Genomic DNA, 23947 nt, shown 5'->3' on the forward strand with positions numbered 1-23947 from the left:
GGTCTCCATTCTTTGGTTCCCCAAGGCACTGTCAAGGGTGTGAGAAAAAAAACTGCTGGTAAAGATATCTGGTAGCCTCCTCCTCATGGTTTTTTGAAAATCAATATAGACAAGGCCTCTAAGGGCAACCCAGGGATGGCTGGATTTGGCGGTGTCATAAGAGATGAGCAGGGGTGCATAAAGGATATCTTTCATAGTCATTTGGGGATTGCCACTAATAACATGGCGGAGCTCATGGCATTAGAGCAGTGCCTGGAAATCCTGATGGAGTCAAATTTACACAACGCCATCATTGAATCTGACTCTGAATTGGTCATTAATGCGGCCAAGAAAATGTGTAATGGAACATCACCCGGAAAAGTGTCGAAACATTGGAGGCTCTTGCAGGTCCTTCAACGTATTCATTCCCACTTGCAAACCCTGAGAACCGTCAGCTTCATTCATGTGCAAAGAAAAGCCAATATGTTAGCTGATCGTCTGGCGAATGAAGAAGTGCTATGTAAGGAAAGCTATATTCGGTACGACTGGGATTCTATACCCTCTGGTAAACTACGTGATGATTGTTAACGATAGGCAGCCAAAGATATGGCGTACTTCCAGACCATGAATAATGAGAAGGAGGAAGACTAGCGGAAGTAGGAGAGAGCGGAATTCCTTGAGCCTGGTTGAAGTGCCACAGTAAATCCTAACCGTCGATCCCACAGTCAATGCTTACATCATAGCTAACTACGGGGGATGAGTATTTGGTAAATAACATGCTAGTTGAAGGGTCGCAGGCCATAGGTTTTGATGGCCTTCGTTATCGAATGGATATCGGGTTTTAAAATGGTTGGAGGTTAAGTCTAAGAGCGGAACCGAAGTTTTATAGACCAATGGTTTATAATCTATGTCGGCTTCGCCGAAGCGGGTAAGTGTCGCGCAAGTTTCCGATGCGATATCATTGAGGACTGTCAGATCAAATGGGTTTTGATCGATTGGATATTGGGTTTTAAAATGATCGGAGGTTAAGTCTAAGAGCGGACCCGAAGTTTTATAGACCAATGGTTTATAATCTATATCGGCTCCGTGAAGCGGGTAAGTGTCGCGCAAGTTTCCGATGCGATATCATTGAGGACCGTCGGATCATGTGGGTTCTTGATTGGAGAGAATATCAATTGTCTGATTGAAGGTAAGATCGATGGTGGAGATTGAGCGATAAGAATTGGGGAGATTGAGCGATAAGAACTGGGGAGAGATCCACAGTTTGAACACTTAGGATTTGGGTTTTGTTGACCTTGTTGTTTGTTCATCATCAACGAGTTTGTCTTTTGTTGGTCTTTACATTTGTAAAGACATGTACCATATGTAATCTTTTTTTTTTTCAGCTCCACTCTTACTTGACCAAAATAAAATAAAATGTAAGTTTCAAATTTCTTTTGATTTGAAGCCATTATCTCTACCTAAACAATTAAAATATTTGTTTTATAATTTTTTTCATGCATGATAATTATGGTATGGATGCCTATTCTATTTTATGCCCTCGCCATCCTATTTTACTCATTTGCATGAATAAAATAATGACTTGTTGTGGGGTTACTCATAATGGCTATACTATTTCATCATTGTATACAAAACACAAGAAACTATATATAATAAAACTTGAAACACAAGAAGCTACGTATTATATATATGCGTAAAAACTTTAAAGTCACTTATGACAAAAATCTCCAAAATACCATAATTCTTTTCACCCAACGAGTCGAGAACCAAAGCACTCGTAGAACTCGATGATGGTTTAATTAGCGTGAATATACTTATGAGTCATGACGATGGTGCTCCAAGCATCTTTCTCACATGAAAACAAATCCACCAACCATTTTGAAACTAAATTTATAATGTTCTTTATTATTACGAGGTCGACTCCGAACAATAAATAATTAAAGATGTGATAGAAAGTTAAGATGGATTTGATAGAAAGTTAAGATGGATTTAGGTTAGTGAATATAATTTCTAGAAATTCAATGAAACTAATAAAAATAAATGTTACAAGTCATATGATGGATAGTTTAAAAATAAAATCGTAAAAAAATAATAATTCTTTGATGAGTACCCATTAAATTTAGTCCATGATATTAATTATTATGGCAAAGGCTTGAATGAACAATTATTATTCTGAACAACTGTTCCTTGCTCGAGACGCCTTATAAATATATATACATTTAAAAAACGTGTCACAATATATTAACTATTGTTCACCTATAAATACACTTTGTTAGAATAGTACAAATTAATACTATGACTTATCACATGTGCAAAGAAAACCATAGATCGTTAATTAAAAATACATAAAAGGCATATAATTCCATTTAAAATAAATCTCATTTGTTTTTAATAAATATTCCATGGAAATTAAATCCCTACCATCTATTTAGTAAATTATTAATAATTTAATTAATGTGCATAGTTTAAAGTGGCCATGTTATAGCTCGGAAAACAACAAAAATTTTGGCATGATTTTGAGAAAATCTCGAGGAAATATTTGAAAATTCGGGTTACAACTATCAAGCTTCAAAATTTTGGGTGCCCCTAGAGTTCTTAATGGTGTTGAATCCATTTCGGCCTTAAAAAACAATTTAAACTCTCCCACAATCATATTTCTTGTTGATTCTAGCTAGAAATTCGTGGTCCACGCGAAATTGTAACCTCACTAGACAATATCTTTAATTAAAGTTCTAAAAACACTATTCCAAAATAAACATGCCTATAAACACAATTATTTTACATTTATTTATTATTTTAAATCATTTGCATTGTATACCATTTTAACATTTTAATCATAAAATATATTGATTTACATTTTTAAATCATTTGCATTGTATATCATTTTAACATTTTAATTATAAAATATATTAAATTACAATGTTTTAATTCCGCACGTGTGCTTATGATAATTGGGGTTTATCATTTTCAAAGAAGGTTTAAAACTATAGTAAATATTGAAAGTGTTGATAGTTTGTTGATTACTTTTAGTTTAAAGATTGTCTTAGTTGTCAATTGGGTCCATTCTAAATAAAATAATATTTAATGAGATTAAATTTGCTTGATGAATTTTTTATAAAGGTAAAAAAATTGTTTGATTTGGTTTAAAATTTTATTTAAATATATTTAATTTTTTTAATAAACACATTATAAATCATTGTGATTTTTTTTTATGAGCTTAAAGATTAGAAGTTGATATTGTAACAACTACTTTTTATTTATGATTTAATATGGGTGTATATAGGGTCCATGGGGTATTGGATAGATGGATAGATGGTGATCGGGTGTTCTGTTAAGGGGTGAGATATTAAACATGATAAAGATGTAGTTCTCCCAAGCTTACAAAAAAAATATGGGTGTATATGGGAAGACAAACGCATCAAAAATATGATTGCATACATTGCTACTGCAAGAATGAGTATAAAAATCAATGAAAAAGATGACTAATTAAATGTTTAACCATTGAATATGAACATAGTTTAAAACATATTTTAAAAATTGATAATTAATAAGATGTTGAAAATATGCGCAGATTGAATAATGAAATTAATAACAATTTTTTATTATTTTTAAAATAAAATTAATAGAGAAACATTTTGAATATTTTAAAAAATATTTTAATAATTATATAAATTTTAAAATAAAAAATAAATACTCAGAAAATATAGCTTAATTAGTGATCACTTTATTATAAAATAATATGTAAAATATGAAATTTAAAATTTAAATTCTGATAAATTAAACTAACAAAATCAAAATAAAAAATTAAATTAATTATAAAATTTGTAATAATTATTATACTATTTGTGTGTAGTTTTTTTTTTAAACTAAACACAAACAACAACTTCTAAACCTAACAAATATCTAACACAAAGGAAAGGAAAAAAAAACAAACCAAATGCATAAAATAAAACATTGAATTACCATAAATTCATATTATATAAAACGCACCAAAAATCTTTGTATGTGAGTTAAACTCACATTGTAATATTAAAAGGTATTCACAATAAATGGTTGTGAAAATATTTGAAAATATCTCTTTAAAATATAGAGAATAAGCTCTTTGGCAAAAACAATTCCATATTGTCTTTCAATCCATAAAACTTAACATAAGCCTTGAAATGATGCAAATACCATAAAATCCCGGTGTCCCTAAGGTTTTGTTTCAAAACAGGGTCAGTAGCCTCGAAATAAAACATTATAAAACGCCAAGAAAAAGCTTATTGGTACGGAATTGCTCGAATCTTCATATCAAGATATATGCACTTGATTGATTTGAATAGAAGAAGATGACAGAGCTGGGCAGATTTGTGTATATGAGTTATATCCAAATTTTTATTTTTTTATTACATAATGAATTTATATTAGAATACATGGTGATTGGAGATTTCTTTTGATTATATTCTAATTTTTTTTAAGTAATGGTAATATTTATATATTTAATTTATGAGAATATTTAGTTTTTTTTTGTTGTTTTTAAAATTTTAAAATTAAATTTGATAAATTAATTTTAAATTTCTTAAAATTAATCTAATATACTATATTTATCTATTAAAATTAGAAATTCAAATTTAAAAATTTAATTTTAAATATGTGGAAAAAAATAAATTTAATATTTATTTTATCAAAAACATTAATAAATTTTGTTTTAAAAAATTTACAAATTAATTGAGCCAAAACATTTCGATCTAAACATATCACAATATCTAAAAATATAAAGATATGCAAAATGACTATTTTTTTTTATATTATCACAATTAGCCAAAGTCACAATTTTTTTTTTAAATCACAGTTAACAAAGTATTTTGTGATTGGACAATTGTAACCACCCATTTATACATGTGATTGAATAATCGTGGCTCTAAGTATAGTTTTTCCATGCCCTTTTGGTTATGAAGTCTTTAAAATTTAAAGCCTTTGAAAAAATAAAATTAACATATTTTTTTTTTTTCAAAAACAAGTTAATAATTTTTGTACAATATTCTTATCGTGTTAATTTAGAAATATTAACAAGATTTGATTTTGAAATCTCTAAAACTTAAAATCTGAAAAAATTCTAAAACAATTGAAATTAACATAAATAGATCTTTTTCCAAATACAAATTAATAATCATGGTACAATATTATGATTATTGTGTTAATATTTTATCTTTGTATAATATCATTATTTTATTATTGTTATTGTGTTAATTTAAAAATATTAACAATTTTAATGATGGATAAACATCACAACACTTGTTTTAGAACTCCATGCTCTCTTGGTTTTGAAGTCTCTAAAACTTAAAACTTTTGAAAATTCCAAAAACAAATAAAATCAATTTTTTTTTCCTTTTTCAAATTGAATTAATAATCCTCGTATAATATTATCATTTCATTATTATTAGTGTTAATCTAAAAATATTAATTTTTTTTTATTAATTTTATAAAATTATATTGCTAACCCAGTTATATAAATTCAGAATAAACATCAATACACCATAAACATCAAAACACTTATTTTATGATACATTTAAGTGGCCAAAATTAAATAATAAAAATAATAAAATTTTACCTAAATCATAAATTTATTTTAAATTATTATTATCATTATTAATTATAAAAAAAGTAATATAAGAACTAAACATATATATTAAAATAAAAATGCAGCAAAATTCTTAACCATAAAGATCCACCCCAGTTAACTACTTTACCATGGAAATTATTAAGTTGTGAATAACCTTTGTTATAATACCATCTACTGATACCATGTGCCCAAATAAATATAACCCATTTCATATGACACTTGGTTATGAGCATAACTACTTTTGAGACAAATCTTAACTTTTGATCTATGGCTACTACTTACTCCGTGGAAGTTAAATCTCTACCATCTATTTTTGGAAGTCATATTCCAAAATAGACATGCTTATTGGCTTTAACTATTAGGCAAACACCTTGTTTTTGGTGAACTATACATATTTTACCACTTCTTCTACCTTTGAAATTGAACTTTCTCTTTAACTATTAGACAAACCGTTGACGAGAATGACCCACCTATCAAATTGGGTTTCAAACCGGGACTAGTAAAATCTAAAATCTCAATGGACCGGTCTTTAAAAAAATACATAAAATAATTCATTTTTAATGAAGAAAAACTATTTTTAAGATTTAAAACCAATAGAGACAAAATATGCAAAGTTTGCTCATCTATATACCATATAAAAGTGAATATATCAAAATGGCATAAAGTGCAATACATATGAAGGACAAAATGCACAATCGACGAGGCTCTAAATGGCTTATAAGTCCAAAAAAATGCTACAAGCTATGGGGCCATTAGCCTACTACAAGTCTACATATTAGTGATCAACATGATCACTACTCATCATGATCAAACTCATCACCACTACTAGACATGGGTTCATCAATATGAGTTATATAAACATTATCTGGCTCAGAGTTTGGGGACTCAAACTCCTTTGCAACCTCAATATTAGTAGTAGTAGAAACAAAACTAGACATGAAAACTACAAATCATTGATCAACATGATCACTCATAAAACTCATCATTGATTCAACACCATTAGAAATTGAATCATCAACAAGAGCTACATAAATATCATCTAGCCATCTCCTCAACCTTATAATATGGTAGAAAAAACTTAGCATGCCTTACCAATTATTTTCCTTCTAGTGAAAGGTGCATTTTTGTTAAAACCATGGTAGAGGAGTTTAACAATCAATACCACCAATATCAACAAATTTCAACAATCAATGCCACAAATATCAAGGTACTTAAAGGGCTTCATGTTCTTGATCAAATGCCAATCTCATACCCTCACGTAATCCCCCAAAACTTGAAAACTATTAAGTCTATTAGATTTTGAGTGAGATCTAAAATTCTATTTCTCCATATGAAATCCAATGAGGTCGAAACCACTCTTAAGCATCCTGAGTCATTTCATGGCAATGTTAAAAATTTAAGGATGAAAATAAAAAATAAAGGAAGTGTCACTTTTACTTTAAGAATTTAACATTACCATTGATTTCTAGCGTTGTTAGGGTTGAGATGTGTGAGACATGCTTTTAAAGGCTTGGAGGGATTGTTTTTTTTTTAGGAAACCAACCCATAGTTTCTCTTAAAACTTCTTCAAAATGCACAAAACCACCTTCGGGTTTGCAGTCGACATGGCAATAGATCGACCAATTTATAAAGGAGCCGACCATTTTATAGCCAATTCTATTATAAACTAACTAGTTTATGGTCAGTTAGTCCCAGAAACACTAGCCCACAATGTTCTAAACTGGTTTTTCTACTAGTTGGATGGCTCAACCTAATGAACTAGTTGGTTGACCGGTTTACAATCCGACCGATTTTGAATACTTTGATTAGACTCACTCAAAAGGCACACTATTTAACTATTGCATGCTTTTGTTTTTCTAGCCAGAGATTGAATCTTGGACAAACTTGTAATTCCTTATTGTTTAATATGTGTTTTTGAATAAAAAAAACTAATTTAATATTCTAAAGAATCTTTACTGCATTTTGGACAAAACTGACAAAAGAACTTCCTTAAAAAGACAAAAACATCTAATAATTAAACTCCACTCACTCACAAACTCGTTATTTTCCAGCAATTTTAATAAGATAATTTCTTTAATAAAAAATATTCAGAAAAAATAAAGGCAACTTTCAATGCTAGGTACCCTCGAATCTAGAAATAAGTTGGAAATCATTTTATGTTTTTCAAAATAGGTGTAGAGAGGCAGAGTTATGGGAGTGGAAAATCACTCTAACTTCTTTTGGGCTTTTACTGATTTTGATGATTCTCTATGGTTGTGAACCGTGGGCCAATAGTACATCTACCATCCAGTTGAAACAAATTGAGAAAATTCAGAAGCGTTCGATTGCAAACAAAATCAAAATTAAAAGTGTAGTTCCTCATGATATCTTGTTAAGTGAAATAGGGGTTATTCCTATTGAAACAATTGCTATGGTGCGAGTCATAAGGTATTTAAAAAAAATTGAGCAAATAGAAGATGATAGATGGCCTAAGGTTGTCTTTAATGACATATTGTGCGTACTTGGAATAAGGAGTCAGGGAGAAAAGAAAAGTACTATATTGAAGAGTTTAACCCCACTCATAATCATCAACAAAAAGCGTACATAGGGACCAATATTTCTTGGAGAGCCAAAATCTTTATTGCTTAGTTAAGGACTAATTCTCATCAACTCCGTTGTGAAACAGGAGCTGAAAAAGACCAAAAGAAGTGTGGGAGAAAAGAGTGTATTATTTGCTCTTCCAACAAAATGGAAACAGAAAAACATTTCATTTTAGAATGCGAGAACATCAAAGATAGCAGGGAAAGTTATGCAGATATTCTGACAGCTAACTCTTGGGATAATCTATTCAATGAGGGGTTTGTCGAGAAATTGAGAGCGTTCATTGTGCGGTTTCACAGGAAAAGGGTTGAATACAAGAACTAAATGGAGAAGCAATTTGTTCCATAGGCTATCTTTAGCCTCATACGCGTAAAAGCGTACATAGGGACCAATATTTCTTGGAGAGCCAAAATCCTTATTGCTCAGTGAAATGGGGCGCTGGAAAAGACCAAAAGAAGAGTGGGAGGAAAGAGTGTATTTTTTGCTCTTCTGGAAAAGTGGAAACATAAAAACATTTCATTTTAGAATGCATGACCTTCAAAAACAACAGAGAACGTTATGCAGATATTCTAGTAGCTAGCTCTGGGGATAATCTATTCAACGAGGGATTTGTCAAGAAATTGAGAGCGTTTATTGTAAAGTTTAACATAGAAAAAGCCAAATACAAGAACCAAATAGAAAAACAATTTGTTCCATAGACTATCTTTAACCTAATACATGTTAAAATATGTTTTCCATTTCTTCCTCAATCTCCCCTACTTCAAACTAGGCAACTGCAAAATTTGGATTTAGAATTTTAACCTAAGCATTAACCATCATTTGAGCCCACACTCGTTGGATTTAGAAGTTTAGCATAAACATTAACCACCATATACGCGGACACCCGCAGGATAGAAAACCAAGTAGCAGAAAAAACGGTACCTTTAGGGTTTACTATAAATTAGTTGCTGACAATTTTCTAAATATATGTGAAATAAGACTCGGAAAAATAGCAGAAAACTAAGAATTATTTAAATATTTGTTTAAAAAAGAGACTTCGTAAAAGCAGCAGAATACGAGATAATTATTTATTTTTCTGTGAAAAATAATCGATTAGTTTTTTTAATAAAAATTGGTAGCTGCTCTTTCAATGCTTTTGTTGAGAAATTTTGAGACTCGTTTCGTGCTTTATAGTATTTAGATTCGTCTCCCGACGCTTCAATTTGCATATTTATGGATTCATGCGATATATTTAGATTAATTTTCTGAAATCTTTTGTGCGAAAAAAGAGTCTTTCCTGGGTAGATTTTAGGTTCATGTTGGGCTTTCTAGTATGTGAAATTGTCTGCTGGAGGCTTTCGAGCAAGTCTTGCATTCATATTGTTCAGGTAGAGATACTATTCTAAAATCTTTTGGAGCAAATCTTGCATTCATACTGTTCATGTAGACATACTATTCTAAAAACTTTTGGAGCAAATCTTGCATTCATACTGTTCATGTAGACATACTATTCTAAAAACTTTTGGAGCAAATCTTGCATTCATACTGTTCAAGCAGATCAAGAAAATTTGGAGTTCCCTCAATCATCCCTCAATACAGCACATAAGCAGGAACCTAAATTCTGAGGCAGACAGATTATCAAAACTTGGTTTGAATGCGGAGCTTGATGGATTTCATGTGATCATCAAAATGCAGGAGATATGGCACGAAGCTAGGGTATTTCCAATTCCTGGATAATACTTGGGTTAATCCTTTGCTGCTCCTAAATTTTCCCCTTTTTTGAAAATAGGATGATGAACAGTTTTCATATTATTTCTTTTTGGTGAATTCTGCGGGAACACCCGAACAGCTCAGTAAGTTGTATCAGCTACTATGATGATAGAAAACTCTATATTGTATGATGATAGAAAAATCTATTTGCAGTCTCTGTATCTGTAGACTTGTAAAGAACTACTCCATGATTGAATATATAACTGCTTTTTTCATCTGAAAAAAATACTGTTCATGTAGACATACTATTCTCAAAAATATTTCAGGCCTCTGAGATGAGAATTTGCGGCGGGTTTCGTGCTCTTGTCTGTAAATTTGTTTCGCGGAGGCTTTCAAGCAAACCATTGCGGATCAGGGGATGTACTTTGATTGTAATTTTGTGAAAGGTTTTGTGCGAACAAAAGTCAGGTTTGATTTATGGATTTAAACCGTAATTTGGTTCTGCAGAAGTTCTGAAGCAAATCAGTGAGTATATAGTGCATTGCATTTAACCTGCAAATTTGTAAAATTTATCGTGAAAAAATATTTATGTCGTCTTTAATTCGTTAATTGTTAAATTCCTTGTAAGTATTGCAAGTCACTTTTCACATTTATAACTAGCAATTGTCCCAAAAGGTACAAAGAGAGGCCGATAGGATTAGTGAAAGGAAGAAAGTTCTATAGATAGTCAAGCATATATAAAGGTAAGTAGTGACGAGCAATAACCATGTTGACCATCCTGTACCAGTACATTTTGATATTAGAAGAACAAAACCAAAACCAAACCATTCATATTAATATAGTAAGTGTAGAACGCGTTCATACTAAAACATTAACATTATTAAAATTTTGAAACCGATTTTAAATTCATGTATTGTATTTTTCAAAGTATTTTGTTTTACATACTTAAGTCCTCAAATATAGTGGTTTTAGATTCCATTTTGGCAAACCCACCATTGAAAACAATATGTATTTCTCTGGCCCTCAAAGCAAGCTTTTACCACTTATTAATCTATGCTCTGTCCAAGATACAATTCAAACTTTCATTTTCAAGCATTTTAAGAGGCAAAACAGTGCAAATATTTTAAATGTTCTATTTACTTGTCTGAATTTCTACAAATAAAATATATATCTTACATCCCCACCCCACCTTTAAGGGGTTTAAAAGGAAGAAAGTTAAAAATTTACATCAAGAATTTGATTCTGGAAATTTCTGCAATCCCTACACATCCTTCCTTTAAAGGGCATTTTACAATTTGTCTTTCGAAAAATGGAAATAGTCTCAACCAAAATTTTCAGTTATACTTTAATCTGTGTCTCCAGATAACAATTCCCCATGATCGCCAGTTCACACAGAACATTGGTCACACACCAATTGCCCCCACTTAACACTGCTTATGCATCACTCATTCGCAATAGGTTAACAGGTTTCTTTGATATCCAATTCTAACAATAGTTTTAGACCATCTTTGTGTTTTGCTTCCTCACATAATCTGTGTCTCCAGATATTTTTCCTTCTACACTCCCATACACTCGTTTTCCTTCTACTCAGACCAATCATCTTCAACTTTGATTTCAAACCAAGAAAGGGGTTCAAGGTTTCTACAATTTCAAATTCAATTAAAATGATTTCAGTTTCTTGGAATTTTCTCTGGAGCAATCTTTGCTGCCCCAAAACTGTTTATACCCTTTTCCATAAGTAGGATACATACGCAGCGACATTTTTCACTCAAACCCTGAAAAAGAACAAGCCTTCAGGGAATTTCGTCTGGATCTTTTATCATTAATGTAAACAAAGAAACACAATTTATAAATTCCCACTGTTTTCTTGAAAAAGGAATCAGAAGAATTTACATTTTAAATGGCAAATATGAATACTTTCGAAATTGTGATGAGTTTCTTCTTCCGTATCTATCACATAAGTAGTTTTAGTGCCACCCCATTGTTGGCCACTCTTCGCCGCTACATCTGTAACCTGGACACTTTGCCTACTTCAATCGCCCTGCACAGTTCAGATCTCTCTTGCTACAGGATCTACGCATCAATTCTGCACTCAATGGCTCCACAATTATAGCCCCAAGCATAATTTGTCATTTGTCAGGGATTACCCTAGATTTGTCACGGTAACAATCTAGAAAGCAATTACTCAAAACTAATTGATTGAATATATATATATATATAACAATAGTGCGGAGATATTTTTTCAGCCCATCGAAATAACTCATGATGTGGAATATAGTTCTTGCTTTCAGACCTTTATGGACCAACTGAACATATCCATTCATTACCAATAATGGATTCTATGATACATTATGTAATCCATTTGTGGCCTTCTTATCCTAAGAATTGAACATTTAGGAATTATCATACAAGCCTCATTCATCATCCAGGGGCCAGGAAAAACTCTCGTTCAGGAAGTAGTAGTAGTTTACAATTAGGGTTTTCATTCAGGGAGTAATAGATCTGCATCTTGCAACAATTGCACGACTTCTTTCATAGAAGGCCGCAACGCTGGCAGTTTGTGTGTACAGGATATTGCAATTCTCAAAGTCTGAAGCATTTCTTCCTTAAATGAATTGGAAATCTTCGAGTCAAGAACCACAAGTGCATCTTCCTTCTCATATATTTTTTATGAAGTCCAATAAAGAATATCCTTGTTCTCCCAAACTCGTGTTCAATGGCTCATTTGCCAGTTATGAGCTCTAGCAAAACCACAACAAAACCGTAAACATCGTTTTTTTCTTGCGACCTTCAAGGAGTATGCATGTTCTACCAGGAAAATAGATAAACAAGGTGCAATTCAGGGTTCATCCATTTGCAGAACCTTGTGTGGGAAACATCAAGGAAAAAAATGGAACACATAGGCTAGGCAAAAGGGATGGTAAATTTACTAGGAGCAATGTAACCGTGAGTGCCTACAAAAATTGTTGAATCCCCTCCTCTGTTACAAGCTTGAAGAACTTTTGCAACACCAAAATCAGTAATCTTGGCCTCATAAAATTGATCCACCAAGATATTGGTAGACTTGACATCTCTATGAATAATTGCAGGGGAGCAATCGTGGTGAAGATAAGATAATCCATGAGCCGTCCTTAATGCAATCTTATGTCATGTTGGCCAATCCGAATTATTATTGCTATGCAAAGCTTGAAACAGGTTCCCATTAGGCATGTATTCATAGACCAACACATTAGACTGCCTGTTGGACATATAACAATAGAGCTTCACTATGTTTCTGTGGCGAATGGTTCCCAATGTTTCAACTTCTTCCTTGGACAATCGATGGTCATACTCTCACAGTAAATGCTTCCCACTTCGTTATTCTTCTTCTTATGTTTGTCCGTACTGAAATCATCTATATCCATTTTGGAGGTCGTCCAGAGGTGCTTCACTGCCACTGTTTCATTGTTGTGTATGTCAGCGCGATAAACCTTGCTGGATGCCCCACTTCCAATTACATTTGCTTTGTCTTTCAATAATAAAACCCTAGAAAGCTCTTCTGCATTGAAGCTCAAGTTATGAACATACCTCCAGCCTATCTGCTTGGTGACGAACATACCTCCGGAAAAATACAAGTCCAATGACGAATATTAATGCTGTTGTTATCGCTCAGAAATTGTCCTGGTTGTGGAAGGAGATCTCTGAGATAACCTTTTCAACCAATCTTTGGGTTGGAAACTGACCTTTCCAACCGAGGGGCTCCCTCTCTGAATCAACTACCCAATGTCACTTAGGCAGCTGCTCATGTAATTAAGCAATAGCCAGATCTTTGGTAAGTGAGATATTCAAAAGAAATTTGGTTGGGCAGGAGAGGGTTTCCATTGGGCGATGGAGTCACAGGCTCTGGAAGATAACCAAAGGTTTGCTGGATGTTTGGTCGAATGAGCAAAGGCTTGACAGAGGCAAGGTAGAAAAATGTTTTCTTAGACATAAAATTTAAGATCAGTTAACAGATGAAAAGAGAAACACAATCCACTACAAAGGAGCACCTAACAGAGGGCGAATTCCAATGAAGTAGCTTTAGAAGGAAAAACTTGCACGTATTGATTACTATATTTCAGAGCATCTAACTTGGACGAAATCTGAAATATTTTCCCTTAATAAGATACTGAAGAAAGATAATATGAATGGAAAACAATCACATGAAAGAACACAGACTAGAAAGCACTTTTCACATGAATCTCTATGGCCAAAGCTCTGGTACTTCTGATCCAGAGAATTTGATTAAAGTTCAGAAACACTGTTACAAAAATTGGCCCATGAAATTCCTCAGGACCCAACCCCTGACTATTACAAATCATCCCTTCAATAAACAAAATAATAACCATATGTTACTGGTTTACTGGAAATAAAATCAATTAAAATCATAACAAATAAGCTAAAAATAAAAGTTGTTGCAATGGATTTGAATTGCTGTAGCTGCTGATGGATTTATCCTATGCCTGAAGATTTGGAACTTTTATTGCCACTTGTGTTTTGACTGCCAACTATGTCCTGCAAATCTGGAATTGCTGATTTGGTGCCAATCAATCATCAGTCCACAAAATTTGGAGTAAATTTTGACCTGCTAATTTCTCCTGGAATACTTTGTCTTCGATGGATTTGAATGCTCATTTTGTGGCCTAGAATCTGCAGCAAGTTCTTATTTTATGTTCCTCAAAATCTAGAAACAATTTAAGTCTGATTTTATGCCTGGAAATGCTCAAATAATCTCTTTTTAGATGTACTGCCACCTGAGCCTGCCATTTGTTGCTGACAGCCTTTATCCATTTTAATGTGCTCTCGATTGTGCATGCCAAAACAGTCCCTTTAAAGTTAAAAACGAAATATGACAAGAGAATAATCCTCTGCTTATTTCCAGCTAATTACCAAAGTCAATATTAGTTCGAAGGAATAAGAGTTAGCATAAAAATTTGGAGGAACTGATATCTTCAACAAAATTACTGTCACAATCTCCTCAATCATAGACATACATACTGCAAAGTGTGCACCAGAACAAACTGGTTGCATATAATGACCCCATTTTTGCTGTCCATATCCTCCCTGTTGGATTAACATTCGATTGCAAATTTTTGTACTCCACTGAGTCAATCTTGCAAAACTATGGTCATATATTGGTCTAATTCAGCATGCACATGATTGGGCTTATCTTTTGGTCACAAATCTATTGAAGCTAACACTAAAGAAATTGGTTCCTTTGCTAGGAACTTTATCTCACCCTATATCTGAGTGAAGTGAAGAATGAAAAGTTCACAAAACAAGTCTCAAAAGGATCGAGAAGCATTCAAAACCCTTCCTCTTGAAGCTACAATTCTCAAAGTCCTCATAGAAAGCCAGATTCAAAATAGCTTCCAATTGATACATTCCAATTCTTGAAATTCTTTAAGTAATGTCAACTTCACAGGGTTGCAAAAGCGAGTTTGAACTTCTCCATTCCTTTATTATCACATTGTTTTTATAACAAGATAACAAGAAACTTGCATAATTGTCTCACTGCAACACTCGATTCTGCTACAAACTGGAGGAAGGATTGAACCATTGCCTCGAATGTTATAACTTTATGGCGATTATGACCCCATAGTTATTCAAACCAGACCTCTAGGAATTTGTAATACCACCATGAATTGTCTTCAAAACTTGTTAGTAAAAGTAAAAGTGCAATGCGCCCACCAATCAACTTTATTTGGCTATTATATCATCCTGTGAGCATGCTTGTATGATGTCTGCATTTAAACTCCTCAGAGAGCTCTATATTCCTGGTTTGGAACAAACAATCCTCAATAGCAAACACAACATATGTCAACAGGGGGTTTCACATGGGCTTTTCGCTTCAAAAGCATTCTGAAGTTTGTGACCAAAGTAGGAAGAACACTTGCAAACAAGGCGTTTTCCTTCATCTCTTCATCTGTCATAAATGCCCCTTAACTCAAATGACATCGAGTGCGTTTCTGACACAATTTCTTCCTGATGTAGAACCATCTCATATGAGAGAACATTTGTGGGACGATCTCTGTAGATATCACTGCAAAGGTCACAATAATTGGGCATTTGATATTTGTTTACAAACCCTGGGCATTGCAGTAAAATCTAGACTCCTTTAGAAAGATGCATACATGTCATTTGGCATTCAAATGCACTAATGGCGTTCCATATTGCTTGTAAACTGGCACATAGGGTTTTGAAAATTATCCTTCGCAGTCCATATATTAACACGAACCTTGCAACGCTTACTATGAAATCTGGATAGAAACCCTGTCCAGCTATTGTGGATCATGAGGCATTACTTTAAGAGACAATTACGAGATCAGTTTCAAAGCAGAGCTGTAGTTTCAAGCAGAGCTGTAGGAGATGGATCACACAACAGAGCAGAACTTTATGCTTTTTGGTAGATTCTGAAAATAGCAATAGAGAAAGGTTTAAATTGTCTACAGGTGATAAGAGATTCCAAACACATTGCAGAGAGGTCAAATGGAAATTTCAATCAGGAAAATTTGCAGCTGGCCCATCATTGGACGGAATCAGAGAAGCAAGGAAAGATTCCATGTCATTATCTTTTCAGCATGTCTGCAAGGGATAAATATGAAGGCTGATATATTGTTCAAGTAAGCACTGAGGATGCAGAACAAATGGATGGAGATGATTGAATACAAAGGCATAATAAAATAAATAGCAGGCATTTGTGAAGGAAGCAAAATAGACTGTGAAGAGGAAACAAAATATACTGTGAAGCTTTAGTTGAGGCTAGCTAGTACCCAGAATCCTATGGATTTTAATAAATTTTCCATTAGTTGGCTTGTACACGCATGCAAAGTCCAATATAAACAATAAATGTGAATACCTGAATGAAGTTGTGAGAATTTTATACAGAAAACAGTGCTAAGACGCTTAAAGGAGAGGGGGGCCATTACCTGGACTACAAAGGATAAAGTGTGTATTCTGTTCTTCCTCGTGCGCATTTTCAAAATAGAATTCTATGGAAATCCTGGCATGGTGGCAAAATTTGGAAAAAAAATTCAACTCGAAACGATTCTGTAAAGCGCCATTATCATTTTGTTTGTCATTCTGATAGCGTGCGTTGTCTGAAAGTTCTCATTAAGTCAAATGAGAGTTCGCCAATCTATCTGATCATGGAAAAGGGACGAGGGTAGAGTCTCTTTCTCGTTTCAATGTGACATGCGGAGGACATAATGCGCTTTTGGGACCTCCTCCTTCCACAAACAGAATTATTCACCTCCAAAAAGCTAAAATTAGAAAAGCACACAGGGCAGATCAGAGAGATCCCACCCAAAAGAAACGTGCATGGCCACATGTGTTTGTTGTCACACTGTTAGCTGCCGCAGCTGGAGAGAAACACATCTATTTCTGAATCTGCAAAGCAATTCAATTGCTTTTTGAAACTCTTAGGCTCCACAGTGTACACAAGAAAACACTAGTCGGAGCGTTTGATGGGATGGTGATGAGGTTAGGTCTCGGAATTACCCGCAACAGAGAGGATCGCTCAGATGGGTATGGTGACCAACAACCATATGAAATAGATGGGTATGGTGACCAACAACCATATGAAATAGAAGAGTTCGATCCTCATATAGAAATCACAGAAACTCCCCATTCATACATACTGATTGCTCATCTCCCAGGTACAAAATAAAACCGTTTTACTCTTCTGCTCTTAATGAAAATAGGGCATTTGATTTTTTCCTGAAATGGTTGGGTTGTTATGAAGGATTCAAGAAAGACAATGTAAGAGTGGTGATCGATGACACAGGGACTCTGATATTAAGTGCGCAAAGACGGTTCCAGGAAATGGGAATTGTGGGATGGACATGGCAGAAAAGGGAACGCGCCCTAAGGTTTAGAAAGTATCTGAGAATTCCCGATAACATTAACTTGGACGCCATAGCTGCCAGGTTTGAACATGGGGAATTGTACATCTTTATGCCCAAATAAAGACCCGGGGAGCTCGGACGGATCGGCGTTTTGGGACAGGCTGAGGAGACTAAGCCACAAGAAGAACAAGATCCAGTTCCTATCGGACGATGAACAGCCTGAGCGTGGAATTCGTATTGAAGACATCACTAACGAACCAGAGGAACCTCCATCGTTGGCTCCACCTCCCGCAGTCCGAGTAATCAGCATTCCGGAGGTGAGTGAACCATCCAGCGATGAATGCGAAAGCCCTGCAATTGAAGTTGTTGAAGCTCCGAAGGAAGAACCTGAAATGATTGTTCCGGTCGAGATGCCTGAAGAGGAGGAGCCACCTCCTCATGAAGAAGAAATTCCAATGGCAGATGAACCGCCCGAAATTCCAATAGCAGATGAACCGCCGGAGGAACCTCCAGCAGAAATTGAAATTGAAAAGCCCGAGGAGCCGGCTCCAAGCAGACCTGAACCTCCTGTTGATCAAGAAACAGTGGAAACCTGACTGTTGAAGAAATTGAAAAGCCCGAGGAGCCGGTTCCAAGCACCCCTGAACCTGAAATGGCTGTTGAAGCTCAGAAGGAAGAACCTGAAATGGTTGTTCCGGTCAAGATGCCTGAAGAGGAGGAGCCACCTCGTCATAAAGAAGAAGAAATTCCAATAGCAGATGAACCGCCCGAGGAACCTCCAGCAGAAATTGACATTGAAAATCCCGAGGAACCGGCTCCAAGCAGACCTGAACCTCCTGTTGAAGAAACAGTGAGAACCCCGACTGTTGAAGAAATTAAAAAGCTCGAGGAGCCGGTTCCAAGCACGCCTGAACCTCCTGTTGAAGAAAAAGTGGAAACCCCGACTATTAAAGAAATTGAAAAGCCAGAGGAGCTGGCTCCCAGCACACCTGAACCGCCCGTTGTAGAAACAGTAGAAACCCTGCCTGTTGAAGAAACTGAAAAACTAAAGGATCCGGCTCCAGTCAGGCCTGAACCTCCTGTCGGAGAAACAGTGGAAGCCCCGACTGTTGAAGAAATTGAAAAGCCCGAGGAGCCGGCTCCAAGCACGCCTGAACCTCCTGTTGAAAAAAAAGTGGAACCCCCGACTGTTAGAGAAATGGAAAAGGCAGAGGAGCCGGCTCCAAGCACACCTGAACCGCCCGTTGAAGAAACAGTGCAAACCCTGCCTGTTGAAGAAACAGAAAACCCGTAATTGAAGGAGACACTGAATGCTCGCTGGAAAATAGTAAAAAAAACCCTAATATGAAAACTGTTTGTCGCTGAATGTTGATGACACGTGTCAACCGTGGAGAGAAAAGGACGACGAAAGGTCCCTTTCAAAGAAAGGCCTATCGGCCTAAATATTACAAATATTTTGATATGCACATGGGTTATGGGGCAAAGAACAGTGCTTCCAGCACTTGACTTTTTGTTAAAATTAATTGCTTTGAAAAGAAAGACTATTTCTTTTATTAAGGAATATTTCTTTTATTAAGAAACCATAATTTCCTTATAAGTGAATCCTTATAATTCTATAGCTCTCAGGGTATCACATATAAATTATTGAAGAGATTTTGTTACATGTGTATTTTTAAGGATTTTATGTATTTTATAGGGAGTTATTTTTAGTGTGATTTTTTGGAGTTTTTGGTGAAATTTTGATTTGTGCTATTTAAACTAGTTTTTTCACTCTATATATGAAGTCAACGCCCTGAAAATTCCCTAGAGCACTTTTATTTTGCAAGAGTTATCCATTAAACTTGTGATTTCAATGAATTCTTGCAAGATTTTAGAAAAATTAGACCGGGAAAATCACCAGAAAAACATCAAAAAATAGCACTAAAAACAATAAAGTTTCAAAAATAATTTTGTATTGGGCAAATATTTATTTTTGAATATGTAATATTTTATACGCTGATGCGGACTTCGCAAATGAAGCTTTACAGGAAAGAAGACATTCATAATGGAGTTGTCTATAATGCGACTTTTTGGAGATTCCGGTGACGGAATCCGGCGGAAGAAATTGAGGTTAAATTTTGATTTGTTGCAGTTAAAATGGTTTTTTAACTGCATATTTGGATTCAGCACCCTCGAAAACCCCTGGGACGCTTTCATTGTGCAGAAACTAGCTATCAAACTTGTGATTCCAATAAATTTCTACCGGATTTCGACCGGAAAAACCCGCCGGAAAGACTTTCAAAAAGTCGCGTTATAGACAACTGCATTCATAATTGCGTGCTTTGTGAAATTTGGTTTCTGGTTGCAGGGTTATGGAAGACAAACGCGAATCCTATAAGCACATGTTTGCCCATCCATATGAGGCATGCATAATCATATTTCTCATGGCTGCAGTCTGTTTTGTTGGATGTCAAGAAAGGGGCCGCGAAGTGATAATCGTATGGTTTGTGGACCCCTATCATACTTTGAAGCATCGTTTTGAGAACTTTATTGATTTCCTCAATTTTCCCATTTGCCTGAGGGTAATAGGGAGTAGTCCCAAGTTGGCAATAAGTTCAGACATCATGTGATTGTGAAAATGTTTTCCATGGTCTGTAACTATAGCCTATGGAACAATAAATTGTACAATGACATGATTGAAGAAAAGGATAGTAGTTGTTTCATCTATATTATTGTATGTAGCCATCGCCTCGTCCCACTTGGTAAAGTAGTCTACTGCTACAATGATATAGCCATGCCCCCCCACCGGAGTGAGTGTTACATGTCATGAAATCAATACCCCATTTCGCAAAAAGACCAATGACGTTAACATGATACAAAGGAGTAGGTGGAGCATGGGTCTTACAATTGTATATCTGGCATGCATGAAACTTTTGGACAGCGAGGATGCAGTCGCAAAACATGGTAGGCCAAAAGTAAACAACACGCAGGATCTTCTGTGCGGTGGCATAACTAGACATATGACCCCCACATTTCCCAAAATGGCATTCATCCAAGACTTTCTTGGCCTCTTCATGAGTGAGGAACCTTCAAGAAATTGTATCGATACCACGGAAATAAAGGGTGTCACCGATTATAATGTAATTCTTGGCTTGATATCGGATAAGTCGTTGTTCAAAGCGAGAGGTATGAGACCAAAAAATCTAGATCTAGAGATATCTTATAATTTCTACATACCACGGGTTAGATGACACGATCAAGAACAATGACTCGTCCGAAATAGAATCACCAAACATTGTTTCAGTTTCAACAATGGGAAGGTCGCAAATTAGCTCAGCAAAAACTAAGGATTTCATTGACTTGGATTTGATGGACTCCAAATCGAGCTCCTAGAGGATGAAAATCCACTTAAAGTAATTTCCCCCAACAATTTTCATGATAAGATGTATTTCATGGGGTTGCAATCAGAAACAACCATAGTCTTGTGCCATAGGATATAATGGAGAAGCCTTTGGATAGCTTGGAGAGTCACCAAAGCTAACTTTTCAACATGAGTATACTTGACTTCGATATCATTGAGATTACTACTCAAGTAATAAATAGGATTATCAATCCCTACATTGTCCTCCTGGATCAATACCATAGCAATTGTAGTAACTACGGCGACGAGGTACATGAAGTAATCACATTGGTAATTTGGGGGATATAACAACGATGCCTGAATTAGAACATCTTCCAAGGCATCGAATGCCTTTTGAGTGGCGTCATCTCAATGGAAGGGAACCACTTTCTTCAACAAGAGACTAAATCATGTGGTCAGTTTGGCGTAGTTGGAAATGAACCTCCGAATAAAGTTAGCCTTCCCTTGGAGTCATTGAAGCTGAAGAAGGGAAGAAGGAGTAGGAAGATTGATGATTGCCTGGAATTTTAATGGCTCAATATGAATTCCATGTTTCGATGCAACAAAACTGAAAAGTATACTAGAACTTACACAAAACACACACTTGTGAGGATTAAGTCGAATGGAATAATGTCTACATTGTAATAATATGGCCCTAAGATGAATAAGGTGATCATCCCAATGTTTCAAGTGAGCGGGAAAATAATTAAAATATGGTTGCACAATTTGTTTGATGTCATGGAAGGCATAATTCATTGCCCTTTGAAGCATAGCCCCAACATTTTTCTATATGAAAGGGACATCGTGATACGCAAATGTGCCATAGGGACAAATAAATGTAATCTTATGTTGGTTTGGCAGGAGAATGTTGATTTGATTATAGCTAGAGAATCCATCCATAAACAAAAATATCTCACAGCTGGCACAATCATCAACAATTTGGTTGATGAACAGGGTGGGATAATTATCCTTTGGACAAGCATGATTAATGTCCTGATAATTGACACACGCGTGAATTGTCCCTTGTTTCTTCATGAAAGGACCAATGTTAGACACCCAATCAATTAGAGGTATTGGCTAGATGAAACCATCACGTAGAAATTTCTCAGCTTCGGCTTTAATAGAGGCATCCTTCTTGGTATGCATCGGATGAAGGCGCTACCAAACTAGTTTAGCATCAGGATACATCTTAATTTCATGTGCAACGATGTTCGGATCGATACCTAGCATCTCTTCATAATACTAGGCAAAAATGTCTCTAAACACCTGGAATAGGGATTTTATAGGTCTTAATCTCATCGGGAGAGCAAGACACACTGATATGTATATTCTTGACAATGTTAGGTTTGATCAAAATTTTGAGAGGGATAGTCTCTTAAATATTCAACAAGTTTTTTCTCAGAATCAACACCATGAATGGATACGAAATTTCTATACAACTCAGTGATATTGGGTCGATAGAGTTCACTAAGATTATCCTCATAGAAATATGGTAAGGAGGAACAATGGTGATGATCATCCCATGACGCATCATCTGGCATCATGATCTCCATGATGCTCTCAGCAATAGAAAACGTACGAGGAAAAGGATCAACGGATGTACCATAATCTAAGGAATGATCAACCCAATTGATCGAAGAGGGGGGATCAGAATAAGTTGAATAGGCCAAATAAATGGATGTATAGTTGAGATCAATGGGGATGAGCAATGTACAGTCACCAAAAATGTCAATATTAGATTCAACTGGTATTGTTCAAGGATTGGTTGGAGTAGTAAGAAAATATATGATATTTATATAGGAAATTGAAGTAGAATTGTGGGAAAGTGAAGGAGGAGGAAGCGCAAAGGTTCCCATGAGAGAGGAATTCTTAAGTAGTCCAACACTGACATGCTGATATGGGTGAGGGGTTTCCCCCATGAGAAGGATGCTTCCAGTAGCCTGAGAATCGGTAGAAAATAAAGTGAGATGATCAGTGGCAACGATACCACATTTATGAGGAAAAGTGATCATTCTAAAATATTTTGAAACAACCGCAGCCATGGCATAAACCCACATACGGCCTATTAGAATATTGTAATCTAGCGTACCGTCAATAACTTTGACTTCTATGGATACAGTCTTGCCACCTAATTCTACTTGTAATGAATTCAAAATTCTACAAGGTTTGTATCTTATTCCATAAAAAGCCTTCAGAGTGGTCAGTGACTGACTTAATTGGTGAGAACTAATGGCCTTCGAGCAAGATAGAGACATAATACAAGTTGAGGCTCCCTCGTCCACAATAGAACGATGGATATTCTTATCGGGAATGAAAACCTAGATCATGAAATCTAATTAAGCTGGAAGTAGAGGTGTATGATTTGCATGGTTAAAAATACTAGGTTGGAATCCAAAGGATCAATATATCCAATTGCAGAAACAAAAGCCTTCTTTTGGGCAGGACAGTTTTGCAACACCTTGAGAGTGGAAATAGTTGAAGGAAATTGAGCTAGATCCTCAACTATGCTGTAATTTTGAGCGGCTCTTGCACGAGGGTTGAAAGTAGATTTATGGATAACGCCTTTGGGAGGCTTAATCATCAACTTAGTATGTATGTCATTTGGAGTGGGAGCTAATGGAGATGAAGTTGAACCGATAGGTTGATCAGTAGCCTGACCATTCGAGGGATTCACATCACCCTAGTATATACTTCAGGGAGCCACCATAACATAATTTTTTGGCTTAGTAGAGGAAAGCGTCAAAACCAAGTTAGAGGAAGCAAGATCGCGAGCAACCATATTGGTCTCATGATTCAAAAACAGGTATATCAACACAACAGGTGTAGCAAATGATTTAAGGTATCGATTCACTT

This window comes from Pinus tabuliformis, chromosome 4_2, assembly GCF_031772625.1.
Source record: "Pinus tabuliformis cultivar Carrire ecotype Pingquan chromosome 4_2, CPIR1, whole genome shotgun sequence".
NCBI lineage: Eukaryota > Viridiplantae > Streptophyta > Pinopsida > Pinales > Pinaceae > Pinus > Pinus tabuliformis.